This window comes from Hyperolius riggenbachi, chromosome 2 (assembly GCF_040937935.1).
Source record: "Hyperolius riggenbachi isolate aHypRig1 chromosome 2, aHypRig1.pri, whole genome shotgun sequence".
In the NCBI taxonomy this organism is placed as follows: Eukaryota; Metazoa; Chordata; class Amphibia; order Anura; family Hyperoliidae; genus Hyperolius; species Hyperolius riggenbachi.
In genome coordinates, this window is record NC_090647.1 from 280,959,805 (window position 1) to 280,979,060 (window position 19,256).

The 19,256-nt window shown below is 46.8% G+C and overlaps 2 protein-coding genes across 4 annotated transcripts in view; one reads left to right on the forward strand and one right to left on the reverse strand.

Moving 5' to 3' along the window:
• HPCAL4 (hippocalcin like 4) overlaps positions 1–17,056 on the reverse strand; it is a 58,360-nt gene extending 41,304 nt beyond the window's left edge. The window contains exon 1 of the mRNA XM_068268792.1: positions 16,759–17,056. The gene's annotated coding sequence lies outside the window, so the exon portion shown is untranslated. The remainder of the gene's footprint in view (positions 1–16,758) is intronic.
• The window catches only part of LOC137546391 (CYFIP-related Rac1 interactor A-like), a 384,755-nt gene that overhangs the window by 213,322 nt on the left and 152,177 nt on the right, over positions 1–19,256 (forward strand). The window contains exon 1 of one of the 3 annotated variants that reach the window (XM_068268788.1): positions 13,978–14,133. The exons of 1 other annotated variant lie outside the window; for it this stretch is intronic. The gene's annotated coding sequence lies outside the window, so the exon portion shown is untranslated. Of the gene's footprint in view, positions 1–13,977; positions 14,134–19,256 lie in introns of those variants that run through there. One more of the 3 variants, XM_068268782.1, reaches the window with a different exon arrangement.

Sequence of the window (19,256 nt, forward strand, 5' to 3'; positions counted from 1 at the left end):
GTGCTAGTATGCATATATATTGGCGATGAACCAATATATGATGCAAGACCTGCAAAGTAACAACTTCTGGTAACAAGAGCAGAACTAGGAGGACTCGCTGACCCCTTTGCAGGAGTCAGCGCAGTCCACACGGACTAGGAACGAGGTGGGAGCCGCACAGAGAAACAGACCGAATCTGAGACTATGATAGCCCATGGAGCACTGCAGGAAGCAGTCCTTTATACTGAGGTCATCCAATGGGAGCAGACATGCAGATTCCCACACAGGTGAATGGTAATTAATCACAGGCTGACAGCAGGAGAGGGCAGACAATGATATGCAGCCTGCAAGAAAGGGATTGCCACTACATTGCAGCAGACAATGTTTGTTTTCACAAAAGCATATTAAACTGTCATTAACTTCAGGGCAACTGCAGATGGAATCAGCAACTAGTTTGCATGCAAACCAAACTATGCAAGCAAATGCATGTAATGACAACAGAACTGCTTGGGTTGCAATACCACTGCAGCCAGCAGTAAAAGCTGCAGAAGCGATCGTGACAGGCCCCATAGTTTAGCCGCCTGAATATACTGTAAATACTCATTCATAAGCCTAATTTTTCAGTACAAAAAGATGTGCTGAAACGTTACCCCCTCGACTTATATGCGAGTCAGTGGAGCAGAATGGATGATGGAGCAGGTTTTGTTACTGGCGTAAGGAGGAGCGTAAGGATCATGCACTAGTAATCCTGCTCTTGCAAGATGGCTCCCTGCTGTGTACGTGGCCACCATCCCCTGCAACATGGTCTGCATAGTGCACTGTCCAGGACTACCTGTATCCCCTGGCTTGTGGAGTGGAGAGTGGAAGCAACATTTCAGTGGTGCAATGATTGGGGATTCTTTCTGTGTGACAATCGCTGTGTCTCATATCTATGTCATCTAGTGACGTCTTGAGACACAGCTGTATCATCCTTGGGGCACATTTGGCTATGGGGAGGGGCTATACTGAGGAAGGGGCTTATACGCCAGTCAATCACTTTTTCCTGGTTTCCTAGGGAAAAGGGGGTACCTCGGGTTATATGTGGGTCGGCTTATATGTGAGTATATACGGGTAAGCGTATGTAATGATTCAAAATGTGTAATGAAAAAAAAAGTTGGGACAGAAACATGTTTACCGCTGTGTTGAATTACACCTTCTTTCATCATCACTCTGTTACTTTTCTGTTTGCAGAGGAGACCAGTTTCTGTGGGATTGATAGTGAACTCTTGTCCCATTTCACTTCCAAAACTACAGCACTTTTCAAAACCTGTGTGTAACATTCATCAAGAATGGTACCTTACCTGATGTGAATGCTACCTATGGTATGTGTGGGTATGCTTCCCCATATTAACAAAGATGCTGACTTTCTCTTTAGCCAGCAGGTACTGTATATGTCTTCCAAAAACAATTACAAGTATTACATTATCAGATCATGGGACTTTTTTACACTCCACCTCAATCCATTTTAAATTAGCTGAGGCCCAGAGAAGGCAGCAGTGTTTCAGTATTCTTTTTATATATGATTTCCTCTTTATTTGTCAGTGTTTTAACTTGCATTTGTGGATGCAGAAACAAAAAGTGTTCTCAAACAATGTTTTTTCTTAAATGCTCTTGAGCCCATATGCAGGGACTTTGACTACAGAATTGTGTTTAAATGTAGTGCTACTCGGGGGCCTGAAGATCACTGCCATCTAATATTGGTTCATGGCTTTATTTTTGTATTCAGAAATATCTAGATCATTTACATTTTCTTAAAATATCCTGGTAAAGTAGATGGTAAATCCTGGTAAAGTAGATCAATGCAAATTTATATTGAGTAGTGTTATTTTTAAATGTTTTCATTGTGTTTCACAGAGTGTTTTTTGTATTATAGCCAATCATATTAAAGACTTGTTGATAATCAGCCTAATTACAGTGCCTTGCAAAAGAATTCATCACCCCTTGGCTTTGCATCAATTTAGTTAAATTCCAACCCGTAATTTTAATGTTTCTTTATCTTATTTTATGCAAAACAAAAGTTTGGCTTCTTAAAACAGAAAGTAATTGCGATGTGATGGATCTGCACAATATAATTTAAAGGAATACTATCGATACCCAAGTGTTCTAAAATGACAGTGTGCAAATAATGTCTAAGTAGCTGTGTAAACATTTTCCTACTTTTCATGTTAAATATCAGAGGCAAAAGCTGTAATTTATTGAGGGTAGGATTTAGCTATATTGGGACAAATCAATTGCAGAAGGGGCGTCTGCTTCAATGCACAGCCAGAGTTGCATATCAGACTACAGAAAGCAAAAATCAAACATATCAAACTATGAAAGCAAAAACAGTATGAAAAAGCTGTGACAATTAGTTACATTTCCTCTGCTCTCTTCAGACAGGTCAGTCAGAAACACAGGACACAGGAGCTGCAGCTGTTGGGAGCTCTCTTCTCTGTCACACACAGAGCTACACATAGAGTTAACTGATCAAGTGTGAGGGGAATTTCCCCTCTCCTCATGGCTCCGTCTGCCGTCAGTTTTGGCGTCAGTAAAGTTTGAATGTATTTTGATAACAGTAAACAAAGAAGTTGCTACTAAAATGTATACAGCAGTACTTAGCAGCACGTCCCAAACAATTCCTGTGTCAATTGAAAAAAATATGTGAATCGATAGTATTCCTTTAAGTTGGTCAAGTGAAATGAGAAATAAATATGTGTATATGTAGATATATATATATATTACATATACTAGCTGATGGCCCGGCGTTGCCCGGGTATGTATTTAGCTGGTGTTGGCTCCGCCTGTTTTTTCCAACCCTAACACACAATTACTCATTGACCTAGTTTGTGAACTTTACGGTTTTTGGCATCAATAATTTGCATTGAAATGAAGTAAATCTGATTGAATTTACATTTTCCCAGTGAAATTTTTGTATTTGTCTCTGCCCAATGATGACCCGACGTTGCCCGGGTATGTATTTGGCTGGTGTGTTGGCTGCGCCCACTTTTTCTAACCCTAACACATAATTTACTCAATTACTCAATGACCAAGTGTGTGAGCTTTGCGGTCTTTGGCATCAATAAATTGCATTGAAATGAATCAAATCTGATTGGCTGTTTGTGGCTCCAACCCCTTTTCTGAATTTGAACCTGTAACGATCGGTGGGCGCAGAGAGTATCTGATTACCGGTGATCTGCAGTATCGCCGGAAATACAGATATATACCAGATTATAAGTGATCTGCAGTCTCACCGATAATCCGATATACAAACTAACCTCTGTTCGCCTGAGTAGAGTGTAGTGTTTTGGTGTAACAGTAACACTAGGAGGCCTAGGCCTCAGTGCAGCAAGGAGAACTGCACGGATTCCTTCCGTAGACCTGAGCTCTCCAAGACGGGAGGAGTCAGACTGACAGTAGGAAGGAAAGTCCGAGAGTGACACTCAGGAAGAAGTGTCACTAACAGGACTGGGAACCGCCTCCAATCGTGAGGTCGGTTCTCGAGGTCAGACAAGCCAGGTCGTACACACACGGACAGATAAAGTACAAATACAGTAGGCAAAGGCGGAGTCAAAGTACAGGCAGGGTTCAGCAGCGGGGTATCAGATATATCGGGGTACAAAATCAGGAGGCAGAAACAAAGTCTAGGAACGAGCCGAGGTTCGGCAACAGAGTATCAGAAATATCGAGGTACAAGGTCAGAGTTCAGGAGGATAGTCGAGGCAGGCAAAAGTCATAACATATAATCACAATCAAACTAGTACTTTAGCTATCAAATATCTAGCTAAGTGTAGGATTACAGCTCCAGCTGGTCCCGGCACACTTCAGGATCTGACTACGGATCTGGGTGCTCCCACGTATGTGATCGCACGCCAGACAAAGAGCAAGTGAACAACCAGCAGTATATATACTCTAGGACCTTTCCAGGACCTCCCTAATTGCTGGTCCAATGAGAGCAGTGAAATTTGTCAGCTGACCCAGCTGGTCAGCCGACACCCTTCTAACTGCTATTTAAACTCTGCCTCTCTGCTCGCGCGCGTGTAAGTCTGAATCTTGGTGGACTATCAGTCCCAGCCACACCAGTACTGTCATGCAATGTATCTAGTGCAGGGGCCGCCTCTGATGCGGATTCCGCCGTTCCCAATGCGGATTCCGCCGCACTGCCTATGCGGCATGCAGCGTTTTTTCCGCGTTGTGACGCCATGCTGGACGCGGAAACAGCCGCCTCACCTTGAGAGACGGCGGCATTTCCGCGTTTCCTTACAGTACCCCCTCCCCGAGGAGTGGACTCCGGACAACTCCTACCAGGTTTCTCGGGATGTAAGGCATGAAACTCCCTCCTTAACTCGTCTGCATGCATGCGTGAACCCGGTACCCACTGTCTCTCCTCAATGCCGTACCCTTTCCAATGTACGAGGTACTGTACCGAATTCTGTACCATGCGTGAATCCAATATCTTTTCTACCTCGTACTCAGGTTGGTCGTCCACCACCACAGGAGGAGGAGGAGTGGGACCCACATGGACTGCTGGTTTAAGCAGGGATACGTGGAAGGACTTTACCCCACGCATGCTGGCGGGAAGATCAACGGAATACGTAACGTTGTTGATCTTCTTGGCCACTGAAAATGGACCCACAAACCTGGGGCCCAGTTTATCTGAGGGCTGTCTCAGGGTTAAGTGACGTGTGGACACCCAGACCAAGTCTCCTGGCTGGAACTTCCACTCCAATGAGCGTCTTTTGTCAGCCTGACCCTTTTGACTCTGGAATGCCCTTTCCAGATTACTCTTCACCTTCCCCCAGATGACTTTAAATGCCCTGTGCCAGGCTTCCAGGGTTGGAAACGGAGAGGAGGCAACTGGCAAGGGGGAAAACTTGGGCGATCTCCCCGTTACCACCTGAAAAGGCGAAAATCCGGAGGAGGAATTTCTCAAGTTATTTTGAGCAAATTCTGCGAAGGGCAAAAATCTGACCCAGTCGTCTTGTGCCTCCGCAACATAACATCTCAAAAATTGTTCTAGAGACTGATTTATCCTTTCAGTCTGGCCATTAGTCTGTGGGTGGTAGCCGGACGAGAAAGACAGCTTCATGCCCATTTGGTGGCAAAATGCCCTCCAGAATCTAGAAATGAATTGGACTCCCCTATCCGACACTATGTTTTCCGGAATGCCATGCAGCCGGAAAATGTGGATGATGAACAGGTCGGCCAATTCCTGAGCCGAGGGGAGTCCTTTCAAGGGCACGAAATGGGCCATCTTGCTGAAGCGGTCGACTACCACCCAAATGACCGACATGCCTTCAGACCTGGGGAGCTCACCCACGAAATCCATGGACAAGTGGGTCCATGGCTCACTCGGGGCGGGCAAAGGCTGTAAGGTACCGACAGGTGCCAGCCGGGAGGGTTTACTCTTAGCACATACTGCGCATTCCCTAACAAATTCCCTGCAATCAACAGACAGGGAAGGCCACCAGGCACACCTGGCTACAAGATCCTGTGTTCTGGCAACTCCAGGATGTCCAGCATTTTTATGTGCGTGGAACATTTCAAGGATCTGAAGACGAAAGGGCAAGGGAATAAACATGACCCCTTCAGGCTTCCCTTCTGGGATGTCCTGCTGGAAGGGGCTCAACGTCTCCTTCCAGTCTTCCCAAGTATCAATTGCAGCCAGCACCAATTTTCGCGGAACAATCGTCTCAGGGACGGAGGCCTGTGCTGTTTCTGGCTCAAAGCACCTGGATAGCGCATCTGCCTTAGTATTCTTACTGCCCGGTGTGTACGTAATCACGAATGTGAACCTTGAAAAAAACAGGGACCATCAAGCCTGACGAGGGCTTAACCTCTTAGCCCCCTCGATGTATTCCAGATTCTTGTGGTCGGTAAAAACCGTGATAGTATGCTCCGCTCCTTCTAACCAATGACGCCATTCTTCAAAGGCTAGTTTAATGGCTAAGAGTTCCCTGTTGTCTATATCGTAGTTTCTCTCTGCTGGAGAGAATCTCCGAGAAAAATAGGCACATGGGTGCAATCTACCCTGTAAGCCTGAGCGTTGAGACAGCACAGCCCCCACCCCGACTTCTGAGGCGTCTACCTCAACAATAAAAGGGAAGGAAGTGTCTACGTGTCTTAGTATGGGTGCTGTGCAGAACAGCTCCTTCAAGGTCGAAAATGCCTGTAGGGCCTCAGGCGACCAGTGAGTAGTATCCGCCCCTTTCCTAGTGAGACTGGTGAGAGGTGCAATAACGGTGGAGTACCCCTTTATGAACCTCCTATAATAGTTTGCAAAACCCAGAAAACGTTGCAACGACTTTAACCCCACCGGCTGAGGCCACTCCAGAACAGCGGATACCTTGGCAGGGTCCATAGACAGGCCCGAGGTGGAGATTATGTACCCCAGAAAGGCGACAGATGTAACTTCAAAAATACATTTTTCCAACTTGGCGTACAGCAGATTTTGTCTCAACTTGTTTAGCACAAATCTGACATGGACCCTGTGCTCGGAGAGGTTGTTGGAGTAAATTAGTATATCGTCAAGGTATACAAGCACAAACCTACCCAACACCTCCCTGAATACCTCGTTAATCAATTCCTGGAAGACTGCTGGCGCATTGCACAACCCGAAGGGCATCACTAAGTACTCGTAATGCCCATCGGGTGTGTTGAAGGCCGTCTTCCATTCATCGCCCTCTCTAATGCGGATCAGGTTGTATGCACCCCTCAGATCCAATTTTGAAAAGATCTTAGCGTCTGTGACCTGCGTGAATAAATCGTCTATTAATGGCAACGGATAACGATTCTTCACCGTGATTTTATTTAGGCCCCGATAATCGATGCAAGGTCGAAGGCCTCCGTCTTTTTTCTTAACAAAAAAGAAACCGGCCCCTGCAGGCGAGCGGGAGGGGCGAATGAACCCCTTGGCCAGATTGTCACGGATGTACTCCTGCATAGCCACCTTCTCTGGTCCAGACAAATTATACAGGTGACCGCTAGGGGGCATACAACCGGCACGGAGATCGATGGGGCAATCGAAAGGGCGATGAGGAGGTAACCTATCAGCAGCCCTGGGACAGAATACATCCGAGAACTCGGAGTATTGCTCGGGAACACCCTCCACATGTACCTTGGTCTGACCTAATACCACTTTTCCTAGGCACTGTTGGGAACAGAAGTCTGACCAACTGGTTAATTGTCCTGTCACCCAATTGATCTGTGGCGAATGAAGCTGCAGCCAAGGCATACCTAGGACAATGGTGGAGGTGGTCATATGTAACACAAAAAAACGTAAACTCTCCCTATGCAGTACCCCAGTAACGACTTCCACCTCTGGTGTCTGGGAGAGCGGACGGTCCCTTTGTAACGGGGAGTCGTCCACGGCAGTAACCTGGATAGGAGGTTTTACTGGGGTGAGAGGAATGTCCAACTTCTCTGCAAATTCGGAACTCATGAAGTTAGCCGCGGAGCCAGAATCAATAAAGGCCTCTGTGGCTTCAGATTTGTCCCCCCATGTAATCGTACAGGGGAGGAGCAATCGTCTTTCTTTCAGGGGTGCGAGCTGGGCGCCTAGGGTGTCACCCCTTATCACTCCTAGGCGGTAGCGTTTCCCGGCTTATCCTTATTAGGCTTAATGAGACAGTCTCGTACCCTATGCCCCCCTTCACCACAGTATAAACATAGTTGTTCCGACAATCTCCGTCTTCTCTCCACTTGGGTCAACTTAGACCGACCGATCTGCATCGGCTCAGGTGGAGGCAAGACCGGAGATGATGAGACAGAAGGAGACGGAGTTACTAGGGGTGCAGCGGGAGGCACTGTGTAAGAGGTCGGCCTAAGCCGATGACTGCCCCTAGTCTGTCTCTGATGGCGTAGCCTACGGTCGATTCGAATGGCCGATGAGATGGCCTCGTCGACTGTTTTGGGTTCGGGTTGGCTTAACATTAGGTCGGAGACCTCATCCGACAACCCAGACAGGAAGTAATCTAACAGGGCATAAGTGCCAAACCTGGCCGTAACTGACCACCTACGAAATTCGGCCGCGTAATCCTCGACTGGACCCCTGCCTTGCCGTAAAAGTTTGAGCTTCCGCTCAGAGGATGCAGCAAGGTCAGGGTCGTCGTAGATTATGGCCATGGCCTTAAAAAATTCCTCTACCGAGGTCAGAGCAGTATCGGTATAAGGCAGGTTGTATGCCCATGACTGGGAGTCACCAGACAGCAAAGTTTTAATAAAGGTGACCCGTTGGGTCTCAGTCCCCGAGGATCGGGGTCTCAACTCGAAATACGATAACACTCTACTCCTGAAATTCCGGAAGTCAGACTTGTGGCCGGAAAATTTATCAGGTACAGGCATACGTATGTCAGTACTAGGAGAGGATCGCACTGAGTCAACTGACGTCTGGAGGGTTTGCACAGAGCCTGACAGGACATCAATCATAGTCTTGTGGCTACCCAGCACTTGGTTGATGTTTTCCACCGAAGTGGCAAGTGCGCCCAGACGGTCAGTATGTGCGTCCATTTGCATTTTTTGGGTCTGGCGTTCTGTAACGATCGGTGGGCGCAGAGAGTATCTGATTACCGGTGATCTGCAGTATCGCCGGAAATACAGATATATACCAGATTATAAGTGATCTGCAGTCTCACCGATAATCCGATATACAAACTAACCTCTGTTCGCCTGAGTAGAGTGTAGTGTTTTGGTGTAACAGTAACACTAGGAGGCCTAGGCCTCAGTGCAGCAAGGAGAACTGCACGGATTCCTTCCGTAGACCTGAGCTCTCCAAGACGGGAGGAGTCAGACTGACAGTAGGAAGGAAAGTCCGAGAGTGACACTCAGGAAGAAGTGTCACTAACAGGACTGGGAACCGCCTCCAATCGTGAGGTCGGTTCTCGAGGTCAGACAAGCCAGGTCGTACACACACGGACAGATAAAGTACAAATACAGTAGGCAAAGGCGGAGTCAAAGTACAGGCAGGGTTCAGCAGCGGGGTATCAGATATATCGGGGTACAAAATCAGGAGGCAGAAACAAAGTCTAGGAACGAGCCGAGGTTCGGCAACAGAGTATCAGAAATATCGAGGTACAAGGTCAGAGTTCAGGAGGATAGTCGAGGCAGGCAAAAGTCATAACATATAATCACAATCAAACTAGTACTTTAGCTATCAAATATTTAGCTAAGTGTAGGATTACAGCTCCAGCTGGTCCCGGCACACTTCAGGATCTGACTACGGATCTGGGTGCTCCCACGTATGTGATCGCACGCCAGACAAAGAGCAAGTGAACAACCAGCAGTATATATACTCTAGGACCTTTCCAGGACCTCCCTAATTGCTGGTCCAATGAGAGCAGTGAAATTTGTCAGCTGACCCAGCTGGTCAGCCGACACCCTTCTAACTGCTATTTAAACTCTGCCTCTCTGCTCGCGCGCGTGTAAGTCTGAATCTTGGTGGACTATCAGTCCCAGCCACACCAGTACTGTCATGCAATGTATCTAGTGCGGGGGCCGCCTCTGATGCGGATTCCGCCGTTCCCAATGCGGATTCCGCCGCACTGCCTATGCGGCATGCAGCGTTTTTTCCGCGTTGTGACGCCATGCTGGACGCGGAAACAGCCGCCTCACCTTGAGAGACGGCGGCATTTCCGCGTTTCCTTACAGAACCCCAGTCACACAATGACCAACTGTACCAGGTTTGAGGCTTGTGCCATTAATAGTGCAAGAATGACAGCAACAAAATATTCCCCTTGAAAATCAATAGGTGAATTTTGATTGTCTTTTGTAGACTCCACCCACTTTTCTGAATATGAATCCCAGTCACCCAGTGACCAACTGTGCAAAGTTTGAGAACCCTACCATTAACAATGTAAGAATGGCTAGAGTTTACATTCTTCCAGTAAAATTTGTATTTGTCTCCGCCCACTTTTTGGTTATGGGGATAAAAAGTATCCTATATGTTATTCCAGGTAATGTACCATGTGTGTGCCAAATTTCATTCAAATCCGTTCAGCCATTGTTGCCTAATTGAGTAACAAACATCCAGACTTTCACATTTATAATATTAGTAAGGGCTTGTTTACACCTGGGGCGTTTTGCACTTTTTTGGAGCGCCGGCGACTTTGAAAAATGCCCTAAAATACCTTGTGCAATGAATCCTTATGGGATAGTTCATATCAGCGCATTTCGTCTGCTTTCTGTTCACAAAAGCGATGCATGTACCATTTTCGATTTTGCTACAATGGAAGGTATAGGAAAAATGCAAAATGCTCACAAATCCTTTTTTTTCTTTATCCGCCGATTGCGTTCGCGTTTTTAACCACTTGAGGACCCACCCTTTACCCCCCCTTAACGACCAGCGCTGTTGTAGCTGATCTGTGCTGGGTGGGCTCTGCAGCCCCCAGCACAGATCAGCGTGCAGGCAGAGCGACCAGATCGCCCCCCTTTTTTCCCCACTAGGGGGATGATGTGCTGGGGGGGTCTGATCGCTCCTGCCTGCGGGTGTTGCGGGGGGCACCTCAAAGCCCCCCTCCGCGGCGAAATCCTCCCCTCCCTCTCCTACCTGGCCCCCCCTGGTAAGCCGGGCTGCGCAGGACGCTATCCGTCCTGTGCAGCCAGTGACAGGCTGTCTCCGGTCACATGGCGGCGATCCCCGGCCGCTGATTGGCCGGGGATCGCCGATCTGCCTTACGGCGCTGCTGCGCAGCAGCGCCGTACAAATGTAAACAAAGCGGATTATTTCCGCTTGTGTTTACATTAAGCCTGCGAGCCGCCAGCGGCGGCCCGCAGGCTATTCACGGAGCCCCCCGCCGTGAATTGACAGGAAGCAGCCGCTCGCACGAGCGGCTGCTTCCTGATTAATCAGCCTGCAGCTGGCGACGCAATACTGCGTCGCTGGTCCTGCAGCTGCCACTTTGCCGACGCGCGTTATGAGTGCACGGTCGGCAAGTGGTTAAGAATAAATGCAAAGTTCACTTCCTGACTGACATTAGGAAGTGAAAAAACGGAATCTCTCTACAAAAGCGCTTACAAAAGCGCTTTGCACAAAATCGTACAACGCAGTGGAGCGCCGGGAGGAAGAAAAAATGCTCCGAAAATCACTGCTGTCAGCGATTTCGATTTTAGATGTGAAGAGATATTTATGTATGTGGATTATTAAAAAATGATAAACTGAAAATTGGCATGTGTGTACGGTATGTATTCACCCACTTGGCCATGAAGTCCCTAAAAAGTCCTGGCGCAACCAATTACCTTCAAATGGCACATAATTAGTGAAATGAAGTCCACCTGTGTAAAATCTAAGTGTTACATGATCTGTCAGTATAAACACATCTTTTCAGAAAGGTCCCAGATGCTTCAACACCACTAAGCAAGAAGCATCACATTATGAAGATCAAGGACCTCGCCAAACAACTCAGGACCAAAGTTGTTCAGAAGTACCGGGTGTTGGGCCCCCACTTCCTGAACCGGGGCTCTCTTCGACATCACGTTGGCCGCTGTGCGTCATCACGGCGGCCGGAGTGAGAGAACTGCGCATGCGTGATGAAGCGCAGCAGCCGACATGATGACGAAGAACGTCCGGGTTCAGGAAGTGGAAGCCCGACACCTAGCCCGGGACCACGCCGTGGGCTGCAGAAAGCCCCAGGTAAGTACCAATTTTGTTTATTTTTTGAGATCAGGGTCCCTTTAAACAAAGCGACTTGCAGTTGCAGCTTTAATTGCAGCAAAAGGTGCCTCCACAAAGTACTGACTAGACCCGGTTCACACTGTCAAGAATGGACACCTGATCCGTGTAAAAACTGATCCTTGGCACAAATCAGTTTTTAAAAGGCTCCTCCTTCTATCTGTGAGCCTCCGTTCCGTTAGCGCCCCGTCAGTGTGACACATCTGATGGTTCGGAAAAATTGCTGCAGACTCAAACTTATGGTCCGTTTGGGGGAATGGACTGTCAAGTATCGCAGTCGCTGCCCTGCATTAACGTTCAAATTAAGCTCTCATATATGTCAGGAGAGTGCAGACTTCTTTTTCCCAAATTATACTGGTCTGATCCTCCTCTGTGCCTAAAGTCTAGACATACATCTAGTTCTGTCCCAGTAGCACCTTCTTACAGGGGATTGTAAGTGAAATAATGTTGCAGTCAGAAAGAGTTACAAGATCTGAGCTTCTAGTTAAGATAATTAATGTGAACCTGAGGTAAGAGGGATATGGAGGCTGCCATATTTGTTTCCTTTTAAACAATACCAGTTGCCTGATAGCTCTGCTGATCTGTTTGGCTGCAGTAGAGTCTGAATAACTCCAGAAACAAGCATGCAGCTAATCTTGGTCAGAAACTCCTGATCTGCACATGCTTGTTCAGGTTCTATGGCTGAAAGTATTGGAGGCAGAGGATCAGAACGATATCCAGGCAACTGGTATTACTTAAAAGGAAATAAATATGGCAACCTCCATATAACTCTCACCTCTGGTTCACTTTAACCTGCCTGGCGTTCTGAATCCCCACGGCCGCGGGTGTTTTTTTTAACCTAATTTTTTTTTATCATGTAGCTAGCCTAGCGCTAGCTACATAATTCCCCCCTCCCTCCTTCCTCCCTCCCACCCTTCCAATCGCCGCTGGCGATCATGCCCATCAGGAAATCCCGTTCTGAACGGGATTTCCTTCAGGGCTTCCCCCATCGACCATGACGACGAACGGAATGACGTCATCGACGTCGTGACGTCAGAGGGAGTCCCAATCCACCCCTCAGCGCTGCCTGCCACTGATTGGCCAGGCTGCGCTCGGGGGGGAGGGCTGTTACGCGGCAGATAGCGGTGCATCTGGCCGGCAAGCAGCGGCAATCGGAGAAACACACAGCTAGCAAAGTGCTAGCAGCGTGTTTCAAAAAAATATATATATATTCAAATCGGCCCGCCAGGGCCTGAGCAGTGCCCTGCGGCGTTACTGGACGAGCTGAGCTCGTCCGTAACGCCCTGGAGGTTAAGACTATGCTCACATTAGGGCGCTGCGGTGGGTTTCATCAAACAATATAATTGCCTTGCTAAGGCGATGCAATTATATTGTAATGGTACATTCACATCGGCATGATAGCAGTGAAGTGCGATGGATCCATTGGCATAACACAAGGTGTGCTGTGCGGTACCGCATGACATGTGTGTTAAGTTGCAGTGAAGCATACTTTTTATGTCCCGTATGCTCCACTGTATGCATGATGTGACTTCTAGCATTAGAGCCTGTTACCAGTGGCCAACAGAGTGGTTATTTTTATATTTAGCACACAATTGTATAAGTTAGCACAAATGTAACAGGGCTAGGGATTTTCACATTAAATGCATTTTTTGTAAGTATGCTTCTGTCATATATCATCTCCTTTGTAGCATTTAGCATTCTCACCGTTTGTCACATTGCATTTTTGCTTACAGTGCGCTTTCCCAAATTCTCAGCTGTATGCATTTTCATGAAAACATTGTAATGAAGAGGTGGTGGGGGGGGGGGGGGGGGGGGGGAGGGATGCATGCAAATGCCAGCCAATGCTGTAAATTATACACTGCAAACGCATCCATCTTTATGCAAAGCAAGTAGTGTGAAAGGGGCCTTCATCACTGCCATACTATGGATGGCATTTGGGTAGTTAACAGACCTCTACTCACAGGGTCCTTTCTAACTATGTGGCATGAGCATGGCATCATTAGCAGCATAAAAATCACACCAACATCCTATCCTTGAAGCTGTAGAAATCATCCTCCCGATCTCGTTCAATTAAGACTTTTTCCTGGTAAGAAGGAATAAACCCACTCACACTACCAATACCCATCCTCAAATACCCAATACCCAAAATAAAGAGGTATCCTCTCTCAGAACCATGTGCCTCATCCTCTTCCAGCCTGCTGGATATCTGGATCTCTGCAATGGTGTCACAGTCTGCCTGCTGATCTACCATTCCAGGAGATGGGACAGTAGCCGGGCTAGACTGTTGCTTAGCAGCAGAACCCTGAGCAACAGGAGTAGGGTCAGAGCCAACGGCAGCACTGAGAGAGTCACAGGCACACACAGAGACTGCAGAAGTGGTGCAGTGCCACACAGGAAAGCTTTGTTGCTGAGCAACAGAGGATACTAGAACAGAGGAGACAACAGACTGCTGGAGAGACACTTGAGGATGACAGGCAAGGACAACCGTCAGTAGTGATGAGTGTTGTGCAGCAAAACTTGGGCCCAGTTTTTGCAACCTTTGCGACCACTTTCACCCATACCTGCATTCATACTGCTCAGCACTGCCTTCACTTTGCTGCTAGCTGTACTTCCTAATTACTTAATGAGGAACTTAAATGAAAATAACATCATGAATAAAATTGCTCGTTGTTTTACAATATTTATTTATAAATTATTTAGTTGGTGGTTGCCCATTATAAAATTTTCCTCTCTCCCTGATTTACATTCCGAAATGTATCACAGGTGGCGACATCTTGCCAGGTGACCTCTGTGGAATGTTTATTTACTGAGAGTTCTATGCACAGAGGGAGATGCTGCTTGCTTGGCAATTGGAATAGCTTTATTTTTTCCCACAATGCAATGAAGTTCACGGACAGCAAAAAAAATGTCAGGGCCATGGTCTTGACATCACATTGTGGGAGGGGCTTCACCACAATATCAGCCATGCAAATGTCCCTGTTGATCTATTCGAGAAAAGGTAAATATTCCTCATGGGAATGGGGGTATCGGCTACTGATTGGGATGAAGTTCAATCCTGGGTTAATGTTCCTCTTTAAAAGCTATTCATACTGAGGGTGTTACAGCATTGCTAAATAAAGTTTAACCATCAGCATAATGACATGCTTATGGTCATACTGCGCTGCACAGCATCATGGCTAATGGTGCCACACTGCACAGCATCATGATAAATAGGGACACACTGCACAGCATCATGGTAAATAGGAACACAATGCACAGCATCATGGCTAATGAGGCCACACTGCCCTGCACAGCATCATGGCTAATGTTGATGCACTGCACAGCATCATGCTAATGGTGCCACACTGCGCTGCACAGCATCATAGCTAATGGTGCCACACTGCACAGCATCATGGATAATGGTACTGTACTGCACAGCATCATGGGTAACTGGACCACACTACTTTGGACTTTATCTTGGTTAATGGTGCCACACTGCACTACCCCGCATTATGGCTAATGGTGCCACACTGCCCTGCACAGCATCATGGTTAATGGGGCTACACTGCACAGCATCATGGATAATTGTGCTGTACTGCACAGCATCATGGGTAACTGGACCACACTGCACTGCACAGCATCATGGCTAATGGGGCCACACTGCACTACACAGCATCATGGCTAATGGGGCCACACTGCACTGCACAGCATCATGGTTAATGGTGCCTCACTGCACTGCACAGCATCATGGCTAATGGTGCCACACTGCACTGCACTGCACAGCATCATGGCTAATGTTGATGCACTGCACAGTATCATGGCTAATGGTGCCACACTGATGCACTTTGCCTTTTACCACAGTGCTTACTACTTGTTACTGATTTTGAATGAACTAGTTAAAATTCCCTCAGCAATCTGTTCACCAGATCTAGGGGATTTCCTGTGATCCTGTTGGTCAGACACTAATATGTCTTGGGATCATGTTACATCACTAATATGTCTTGGGATCATGTTACATTAACAGAGACCAAAGACATCAGTAATTACAAGTCCGTGAATTCCCACTTCCGATTGCTGGTCATTATCAAAAGTTTCCACCATTTGATAATAATACACCAAGTGCATGGATGTCTGGTGTAGGCAGAGTATAGTGAACTAGTAAAGGACCCCAAAACCCATATTTTAGTTCACACAACTTTTGAGGAAGGGGGGTGTTGCTAAAAAAAATTACATTTTAAAAATGGCCTTCAAGCGCCCTATCTTGTAAAATGTTAATATTGTGATTTTTTTTGTAGAGCAATTCATAGCTGTTTTTGTTGACTGTCGATTTATTACAAGATAATTTATACTATTAGTGCCTGAGAATACAGATACCCTGATCTTTCTTTCTTTCTTTCTTTCTTTCCTCTGTCAGAATTGCAGGATCAGCCCCATCTCCCGTCCTATGTAAGTGTGAGCTGGTGCTGAGGAGGTGTCCATGACAACTACTGCCTGGTACACACAGAGCTCCCAGAGTGCATTCTGAGGGTGTTTATATGCCTCACTTTCCCCTGCAAAACGTTGTCACCCCCTCCTCACTGTGATATTCACACTGAAAGCCCACACAGTTGTTTGAAGGGAGGCACTATCTCATGTTTGTTTGTATATATACACAATCATTGACTTTATGTTCACAAAAAACTCAATAACAATTGTATGGCTATAGCATTATCTGCTGAGCTGTCTACAAATGCCTACAGCATATAGAGAAAAATACATTCATGGCACATTAATGACACGCAATAGTAATACAGGCTTATGATTAGCAGCAAAGGTATTTGTTCCACCTGTTGGAGGTTTGTGAGCTATATTTTCCAGATATAAACACATATAAATGCTGCATACACAGGTTGCCATGAAGCATCCTGCTTTCATCATTCTACCATAACAAAGTAGCATGAAAATATTTACAAATGCAATGTCCAGAGATACAATCTAGCTGAAGGCTTTTCATACAGTAATCGTATATTTGTGGTGATTTGCAGTGTAAAGGCAATTGTCCATAGCATCTCAGAGAAAGCATACACTGCACACTGTCTATAACAGAAGACATTTATCAATAGCTGTTACCATGCACTCACCTTAAGAGGAAAAGCTATCCTTGAGTTCTTTTGTTTAACAGAATGTGGATTGTTCCTCTGTTATATTGCCTTAGCTGCCTCTGATGGTCACGATGCAATGGTTTTGGGGGGCAGTAAGCAGAACCTAGATCACGATGCTTCCCAGTCACTCAGTTTCTTAGACACACCCCATGAACAGAACAGCTTCTGCAATTGGTGGGCCAAACGATCATTCAGGTAAGATGCCTTTGTGGCTCAGTAGTTTGCTGTTCCTTACAGGGGCTACTGGTAGCTTAGTGGCTAGGATGCAATTGTGTATTGCTGCATAAGAAATAGCAGGCTGCACACATTGAGTTGTTTCCATGGAGACAGTATCAGATAACTGTGCTGTGCTCTGATGGAATGATGCAACTGATATAGACATTTACTCACACACATACACATATATATCAATATATATGTACGTGACTGTAAAAATACAGGCTCATCTAATCTGCAAAGAAATGCATTACAGGCACATCAGTAATGTAATGGAATATGGGTAACTGCTTTCACATTGTACATATTATTTATATGATATTAACTCAATATATCTATACCATTTAGCCCCTGTTCCTGTATTCAGCATGTTGTCTTCATTTTAATCCCCTGTTTCTAGTGATGTCATGGCACACCGGATGTCAAATTATGGAAAAAAAATGGTCTTGTCTGTGCCTGGTGGAAAGGGAGAAACCTCTGCAGCAGCAGGCTTCCATTAATATAGTACAGCACATATGATTGTTTATTAACTAGGAGCAGTCACACTGAGAACCCATGTACAGAATCTTAAGCAGAGGACTATACATATTAGTATTATTATTGTGGTTCTTATTTCCTTTTATTCATAAAGCACCAGCATATGACACAGTGCTGTAGAATGACTGTATAGGGGCTGCAGATCACAGACCTGCATACATAACAAGTACACCTCATGATGACACAGGAGACGTGGATGCTGCCCAATCCAGTCAACAACATATGATTTAAAGGAATATACTGGTTACCTTATTCATCTGGAATTTATTTTTCATTTGCTTTCCCAAAAATGTAGAAAAACAGATGAATGAATAAACAGCCATCGAAAATTAACACTGGTGACAAATGAAGACAGAGTATACTATGCACTTATATATCCATTAAACCTGAGCCATACGGTGATAAATTGTTTTGCGGTCCTGCCTTGCAGCATCAAAGGCTTAGGTTCAATTCCCAGCCAAGACTCTATCTGCGTAGAGTTTGTATGTTCTCCGTGTTTATGTGAGGTTCTCCCAGGTGTGTTGGTTTCCTCCATAACCCCAAAAAATATTGTTACATTAAAGGGTACCTGGGAGGAAAAAAAGGTCAAAGTTAGATACCCACCTCTATAGAGGAAAGCCTCTGGATAGTCCAGAAGCTTCCCCCATACTCCTTGACTGCACCAATCCAGCACTGGTATTCTCCAAGCATATTCAACAAGAGCTTATTGAATATGTTCTTGCTGCCATGCTACCGCCCCGTGCATGAGCATGGCCATACTCTGCAGATGCAAGCATGGCCTGTGCATGACTTTTTCCTTCGTCCACCAGCAGCTTTGTGCTACTGCATGGGCCATACTTGCTCGGACACAGACAGGAGCATGGCTGCAATCCCACAGAGCATTGGTGAGGTTGGCGAAGACCAAAGCAGCCTCTGGATCATCCACAGGGTTTTCTCTACTGAGATAAGTATCTTACTTTACTTTTTTCCCCACAGGATTCAGCAAATACTGGCTCTGTGGGGAAATATCTCAGTGTTAAACAAATACCGGATATACTCGAGTATTAGCCGAGTTTTTGGGACCCAAAAAAGTATTTTATCGAGAGAGTATAGGTGGCCAGGCATACCTCCCCCGCAGGCAGTTCGCCCCCACTTCCCCTGCAGGCAATGCACATCCCTCCTCCTCTCTCCCGTCCCCGCAGGCTAAAAGATTAGATAGGAGAGGGGACAGCGGGACTCAGCCGTGGGCCGAGTCTTCCCTCTTGTCAGGTCCCCTCTCCACGCCTGAAATAAGAGCAGCAGCGGCGGCGGCAGCTGGGTGTCTCACCTTCCAGGCGGCTCCAGGCAAAGATCAAATGTCTCCGGGCTCCTCCATGTACATTGCGGCTAACAGGAAGTAGTGTGATTACTACTTCCTGTTAGCCACGATGTACACGGAGGAGCCCGGAGACATTTGATCTTTGCCTGGAGCCGCCCGGAGGGTGAGACACCCAGCTGCCGCCGCCGCTGCTGCTCCTATTTCAGGCGTGGAGAGGGGACCCGACAAGAGGGAAGAGTTGGCCGCAGCTGAGTCCCGCTGATCAGGGGCGTAACTAGGCCCCACCGGGCCCCCCTGCAGAATTTCTGAGCGGGCCCCCCCCTGGGGCCCGCTCGGGGCCGTTTTGTGGGGGTTGGAGGGGACGCAGCATGAGGGGAAAGCCATGCAGCAATTCGGCGGGGAGGGGGGAAGGTCCACCCCCCTCCCT